This window comes from Larus michahellis, chromosome 4 (assembly GCF_964199755.1).
Source record: "Larus michahellis chromosome 4, bLarMic1.1, whole genome shotgun sequence".
NCBI lineage: Eukaryota > Metazoa > Chordata > Aves > Charadriiformes > Laridae > Larus > Larus michahellis.
The window spans coordinates 94,230,888-94,238,016 of NC_133899.1; positions in this window are offsets into that span (position 1 = coordinate 94,230,888).

Below are 7,129 nucleotides of genomic sequence, written 5' to 3' on the forward strand. Positions count from 1 at the left end.
CTCTCAGCCTGCTCTTTTCCAGCTGAACAGCCCCAGGGCTCAGCCCTTCCTCAGCACAGAGTTGCTCCAGCCCCTTGATCATCCTCGTAGCCTGCGCTGGACTCTTTCCAGTAGTTCTTTGTCTTTCTTGAACCGGGGGGCCCAGAACTGGACCCAGTACTGCAGATGTGCCCTCCCCAGGGCAGAGCAGAGGGGGAGGATGACCTCCCTCCACCTGCGGCCGCGCTCAATTCACCCGCTTTGAGCAGGAGGTGGGACCAGACCGCGTCCTCCCAACAGCATGTCTACGTTTCCGTGACTTGTGGGGCCAGTACTCATACCCAGAGCAGCAGCACGTCGCACAGCCAGGGAAAGGCCGCCCCAACCTCCCGTCACCCCCTGAACCTGCCGCGGACAAGCCACTCCACAGCACATGGGCTGCTCCTCTGCCTGCCCGAGCCTCAGGTTTCAAAACAACTTTTAGCCAGGAAAGTGGAAGGTTTTTTTCCAAGCAGAAGCACTCCCGCTGAACTATCCCCGAAGCACGGTTGGTGGTGCTAGACGACAGCAGCCCAACACATGGCTCTTGCCAGGCTGGGTTTCTGGCCAGCTCGCTCATTAGCCCTGTTTTCTGATAGGATTTTTACTGGCTGATGAGAAACATAGACACTAGAGGCAATCCCAAAGCCTAACAGGTTCAACAAGTGTTAGTCAGGCTTCGTACGCTGGTTCAGCATCACTGGCTTCCGTTTGAAGCTTCTCTTCCCTCTCCTTCTCCAATAGCAGGTGGGATTCAAGCCTTACATTCATTTTCTCCAGCCCACTTCATTTAGCAGTTTTTCCCAGACACTTTATCTGCTTTTGACTGACGCCTTCAAAATGAAGACAGAAAGAGAAATTCCTTTTTTATTTTAATTTTTTTTTTTTTTATTTTCCCCACCCACTTTGTGCTGGTCATCACACAAACTGAATTGCCATTCCCTGGGGTAGCTAAGGTACCTCTGGTGCTGGGCGCTCACACCAAGCGGAGCAGCCAGCTCCTGTCTTTGGTGGAGCGAGAACACACCTGGGCAGGATGAAGAACCTCTCGGTTCCTGAGTTCAGGGAAGCACAGCCCCACTAACCAGAAACTTGCAGTTTGGTGCTGAAAAGCACCTCAACAACCTCTTCTGAAGGATCCTGCTTCTTTCATGTCCTTCTAGCCAGATACACAGGAAGGCAATACCCTTTAAACTCTTCTCCTGAAAAAAAAAAAAAAGAAAGAAATCCAAGACCCTGGGGACTGAAAAGAGCAAATAAATATTTTAGTACCATCCTAAATTAAGGATGCTTGCATGCTGGGTAGCTCTCGTGCACTCAGAAGAGGAGCTCCCTGTCAGAAAGCATCGTCGTCAGGTGGGCGCAGAGGCATCCTCCGTCTCGCTGCAGGCGTCCCGCGCGGGAAAGCCTCCAGCGGTTTGGTACCGCTTCCCAGGTGGCAGTTGCCATCCCCGCATCCCGCCAGGGTTTGCAGGTCAGGGGAGAGCTCCTGGAGAGCTTCCAGCCCTCTCTAGCGCGGGTCAGACCGGGACTAGGATTAGGACGGGAGAACGTGACCGGCCCCAGCAGCAACAAACAGCGGAGGGCGATAACATCTTCAATAATTCTAGCTGCTTGCAAAGGGCTGGCGCGGTTGCGATACCTCAGCACGTGTCTGAGCCACAGCTCCACAACACTCTGTGTCTTAAGCAGATTTTTCACCTATGAACTGGAAGGTACACCACCTCCCCCCCCGATTTTAGTTCTCCACGCTGCCACCCTCAGCACCGGTCCCCACCCTCAGCACCGGTCCCCCAAGAGCGATAAATGCCGAGACAGCGCGTTGCAGGAGGGTTAACTGGGAAGGACAGTGCTGAAAGAGGAACACCATCAATTTGGCCGCCTGCCTTGCTGCAAAAGGAGCTAAATCCTGCCTAGACAAAGCCAAATTCCTCCTAAACAGAAGAAGAAAAGCTCGGAGCGCCATGAGGGGTCCGGCGGGGGTCGGATGCCTTGGACAAAGCCAATCTGCAGGCACAGCCTCCCCTTCCCCGCTGGGAGCTCCCGGGGCTGGTGCCCGTGTCCCGCTGGCCTGTCTGGAGAGCAAAGTCCTCCCGGTGCGACCCGGCCCTTTGCCAGGGGAAGCACAGAGGCGCCGGCGGAGTGACGTGGCTGTCCCGCCTACGCGGAGCCCCGCTCCCCTTGAACCCAGCCGAGCTCTGGTGGCAGAGATCACCGGTCTCCTCAGGAGATGTGGAAAGCACCGCCGATCCTATCGCACCAGGCTCCGCGCTCTCTCCAGGCAAACACGCACGCCTTCTCCCGCGCCCACAGGGAGCTGCTGGTGACAACGGCGGTTTTCCCCTCCCGGCCAGCCCTGCGGGTCGCCTCTGGGAGGATGAAGGGCCGCCCGCCATCCCCGGGCTCTGCTCTTGATTTCACGCACCGCAGGGAATTTGGAAGATGACTTTTTCTTTTCTTTTTTTTTTTTTAAATGTGCAGGTCCGATGAGGATTCTGCTCAAGGCACTTGGCAAAGCCGCGGAATGAGGCTGGCTCGGTGGGGAACAACCCTCCGGAAAGGCTGGCTGCCGGTCCTGCCGGGACACAGCCGGGCTGTCCCCCGGGACTGTCTTCATTGAGGAGCACCCACAGCAACGCTGCTGGGGACACAGGGGCATCCAGAGCAGTTACCGGCCCTTCTGTTACCCCCAGAAAAGGCAGCTCTTCTTACCTTGGGGACTAAAGCAGCCAAACCCCCCCGAAAACAGATATAAGGAGAGCTGCCAGACCTGGCTTACGCGTAACAACCTTTTCACTCACTCTTCTTGTAAAAAGGGAGTTATACCCTGCTCCAAGCCATCGTCCCAGAGGCACGGAGCCTTTGTGAATGAAAAAAGCACTCCGTGATTTGTTTCAGATTTCCAGTGGCCCCCGGCTGAGCATCCCGACACAAATCCCGTCAGGAAAGCGGGGGCTGAGGCAGTGGCACTCTAGGAAATATCTGCTTAGGGGCGAGAAGGTTTTAGCAGCAGGGAGGCAGGAGGGCTCTGCGGTTTGGAGGAGCATTCAGAGCACACCGGGATGCTTTCCTCTTCAGCCAGGAGGGAGGGGATACTTACTCTTGAGGGCTCTTAAAATACTTACAGATGTTCCCGTAATCGTTGATGCCAAACCCTGCTGCCCCTCCTGCATCAGCACTATTAGACATGGGGAACAAAAGCACTCGGCTTCCAGGGCTGTTTCTGCCAGCCGGCGAGGCGCGAAGAGAGGATTTCTCGGTCTCTGGCCAATCCTTCCAGGAAGCCGGAGTTTCTCTGAGGTTCACGGAAGGGTTTCTGAAGGCCACAGAGGGAAACCAGAGTGGTGGAGAGCAAACCAGGCCACTGTCCAAGGCAGGGAGGGAGAGGGCTGCTTTCAAGCAGAAAAAACTGTGGAGCAGGCTGCTCGCTTTTCTGGGAGCTCATGCTTTGCCTCTTTTCCTTGTCCTGGCTGTAACAAACTCACCCCTGGCCCCATCCCATCCACTCTCAAAGCCCTGGATGCTCCCATCCCCTGCCTCTCGCATCCAATCTCTTCTGCGGAGCCCAGGCGTCACCCCAAGAGTGAGGCGGGTTACACACAGCTCAGCTTTATTTTCTCTTTTTAGGTTTAATGGGGTTTCCCCGTCCTTGTAAGAAACAGTTTAACGCTTTCTAGAGCTTCTGCTAATAGCACTTTCCTCCTTCCTGGGGACGGTCGCATCCTTCCTCCTTTCGGCCCCGGTTTGTGGCGCCACTCTGGGGACGGTGGCAGGGCGCAGGGCTGGCCGCGGAGGGGCAGAGGAGGCGGCAGGGCTGGCAGAGCCCGGGCGAGAGGAGCCGGGCTCCGCTGGGCGGTTCTGGGCTCGCCACTCCTCGGAGCGAGGGTGAAGGGCAGCTTTCTCGCCTCCTCCTCGCTATCTGCCCGCTGCCAGGTGGCGGCTGCTCCCGCCCAAGGCGGGCAGTCCCACACGGAAGTCAACTCGCTGCTGGTTTCACATGAGACCTCGGGCGAAGGAGCCGGGGGAAGGAGGACACCACGCTCGGCGAGAAGCCCCGGGAGCCTTGCAGCCCGTCCCGCCGGCGGCCGCTTCCCCCTCTGCCCGACCCGACAGGCAGCGACGCAGAGACCTGCCCGGGGCAGCAAGAGGAGCGAGGGGGGATAAGGAAGGCTCTGCCCTCCACCATGCAGGTAGGAGACAGAAACTGCCCACCTATTTCCGAGAAGTTGCTTTTCAGCACCCCTGGGCCACCCGCAGCTTGGAAACACGGGGCACTCCGAGCTCGGGGCTGTGCCGCTCACGTGCTTTCAGCCTTTAAAGCCCTCAAAATGCACCTCGAAACTCCAGTTCCTCTTCCCAGCGAGCTGTGCCATCCCCGCCACGCGCTCATGGTCACAAAAGTGGGGCGCGCTGCCGCCTCCGCAGCTCCCGCGGTGGGGAGCGGGGCAGTGCTGAGCCCGCGCACCAGCCCGGGGAGCGTCGGGCTGGGGGGACATGTGGCCCCAGGGTCGGTACCGGGGTTCAGAGGTGCCGGAGCACAGGGCAGAGCGGGGCCGTTTGGTTTGGAGCGAGACCAGGTCTCGTATAAACCCCGGCACAGGCACCGCGTACAGCAGCGAGGGGACAGCCCCAGGGGCTTCGGGAGCACCTGGAATAAAGCGAGAGGAGAGGGGAGCCGAGAAGTGTCGTTTTTCAAGCTTAGAAAAAAAGATGCGGCTTTCTTTTACTCAAAAAGCCGGGTAAACTCTCTGGATTGGGACAGCTAGTAAACGTACGGGCGTACTACCTGCCTGTCCCATTAAAGAGCGTCACAGTTCTTCAGAATCCATGAAGTAAGATTTAAGCGCTCTAAGGGAAGCGCTCGTACGAACCATCCCCCAGATAAGAGCGATTTGATCATCTCAGCGTGGGTGATGGGAGCCACCCCAGCCCTCACCAATCCACGATTCGAAAGGAAAACAAGGATGCCGGATCCTGCCCAGGTCCTCTGCCCGAGTTACTCGCACGGGTGACTGCAGCCCCAGCCCCAGGGTGCCTGTCCCCGGCTCGAAAGGATCCCGCAACCTCACTGGGGGCAGCGGGTTCCCCGGCCTGCGACAAGGGGACGAGGACCCTCCGACACAGCTGGGGAGAATCCAGGCACGCTCCAGGGCACACAACCCCTTTTTCGCACTGAAATCCCTGCTTCTCGCCGTGCAGGTTACTTCTCCTCCACCTTTGCCCAGTGGGCCTCCAGCCCCGCTCCAACCGCGGGGCGGGAAAAGAGCGAAACGGGCACCGTCCTCCTTGATAGCAGGGATTAGAGTCCAGGGTTTATGCAGCCGCCTGGGAGCTGGGGTGGCCTTGCCGGCACGGGGCTGATGTGGCTGCTTGTGCTGCCGGAGAAAAGCCACCGTCATCAGACAGCATCGTCTGGCAGCATCGCTCGTCCCCCGGGACAAAAAGGCGAGGTCTGGGAGAATGAGAGATGCCAAGTCCCTGCCTCTGCACCGTCCCTGCGAACAAGCCACATCTGGCCCCACAAGCAGCCAAGGCTTACAGCAGCCTTCGCCTGGCGAGCGTGCCGCAGCCAGGGCTCCCCGCTCATGGCGGGGACACAACCCCTCGGGCCATGAATGCAGTTTTCGCCTGTTCCGGCCCCGCAGGTGGGCGCTGGGAATTGCCTGTGCTAATCTGCAAGGAATTCGCCGATTCCTCTCCGTTTTTCAGTCCTGCGCAGAGGCGCTGGCGGTGCCGTGGAGCGGGTACCAGGCGGTAAATCACGTTGCTATGGGAACGCGGAGAACAGCCAGAGCCCGCTCCCACCACATCCCTATCGCCCGGAGCACCGTACGCCTGGGAACATCCCCACCCGTCCTCAGGGTTTAACTGGAAGATTTCAAAGCAACGAGTCCCTCATGGCGTCAGAGTCCGTGCTTGCTATTTTGGGAGCACGGAGAAGCAGGGGCAGGATCTGGCTGTGTCAGGTCAGAGAGACCATCAACGTTCCGGCTGGGAATGCCGATGGAGGAAGGATGCTCTGCTGAAGCTCTGCAGGCTCTGCCCCGATGGGGGAGGCCCCGAGGCAGGGGCCGGTAGCACAGCAGGGATCTGGGGGGAAGGGTTCTGATGCTGCAGCCCCCCAGCCTGGCTACGCAGTCCAAGCCCCATGGCTGGATACGTCCCGTTTGTGAGCCTGCCTTGGGAATCTCATCAGCTGCTTCCCCAGGGAACACACGTGCTGGTCAGGATGCTCTGATCTGCGAGCGGGGACCACGGCCGCGGCCAGCGGGGCCGGGAGCCGCCTGGGGACAGACGCTGGGATGCCACCAGCTCCATTGACCACCTCCTCACTGCTGTTAGGGTCAACACCAGCAGGACACTGTGTGGAGGTGCTGACCCCACCGGCACCTAGGAACACCTTGAGACCCTCCTTCCCACCAAGGTCACCCCCCTCGCCGCCGGGGGGACCCAGTTGGAGCGGGAGGGCCGGCAGCCCCAGCCGGCCATCTGTGCAGGATGAGGCGGAGGGAAACCAGCCGGGGCAGGAATGAGACAGCGCGCCCTGCGCAGCGGTGGTGCCAGACGAGATCTGTGCCAGCATCCCAGCACCAGCCGCGGGGCAGAGCCCCGACAGGACTCCCGCTCTGTGCCCCGAGATGGGCTCACGGCCGGGGACAACTCACTCACCTGGGGACACCAACCCCAGCCAAAACCCAATTCTCCCACCCCAAAGCCTGCTCAGAGCTTTGGCAGAGCAGATGACAGCACCGTAACCCCCACTCTGTGTCTTGTCCTAAGTTGGGGTACCTTTCAGCAGTGAGAAGCTCTGGTTCTCGCTCCAACAGCACCTCTGGGGGACAATGTCCCTCTTCTCAAGCCTTTCTGCTGGTCAGTCTCCTCTCGGCTCTTGCTCTGGGCAAAGCCATGGCCCCAGCTCCACGTGAGAGGCTTTGGCGGAGCGTTACAGCCCTTTCCTCATCCCGGTCTCTCCTGCTCCCATGGCCTCATTCTGCAGTGAAAGCTGGGGATCCAGGTCTTGCATCAGGGCAGGGTTGCACCACCACCGCTCTGCTCCCGAGATCGCGGCTGGAGGAACTCGTCTGGGCGCTGTTTCAGGTCTCCGGTGGCA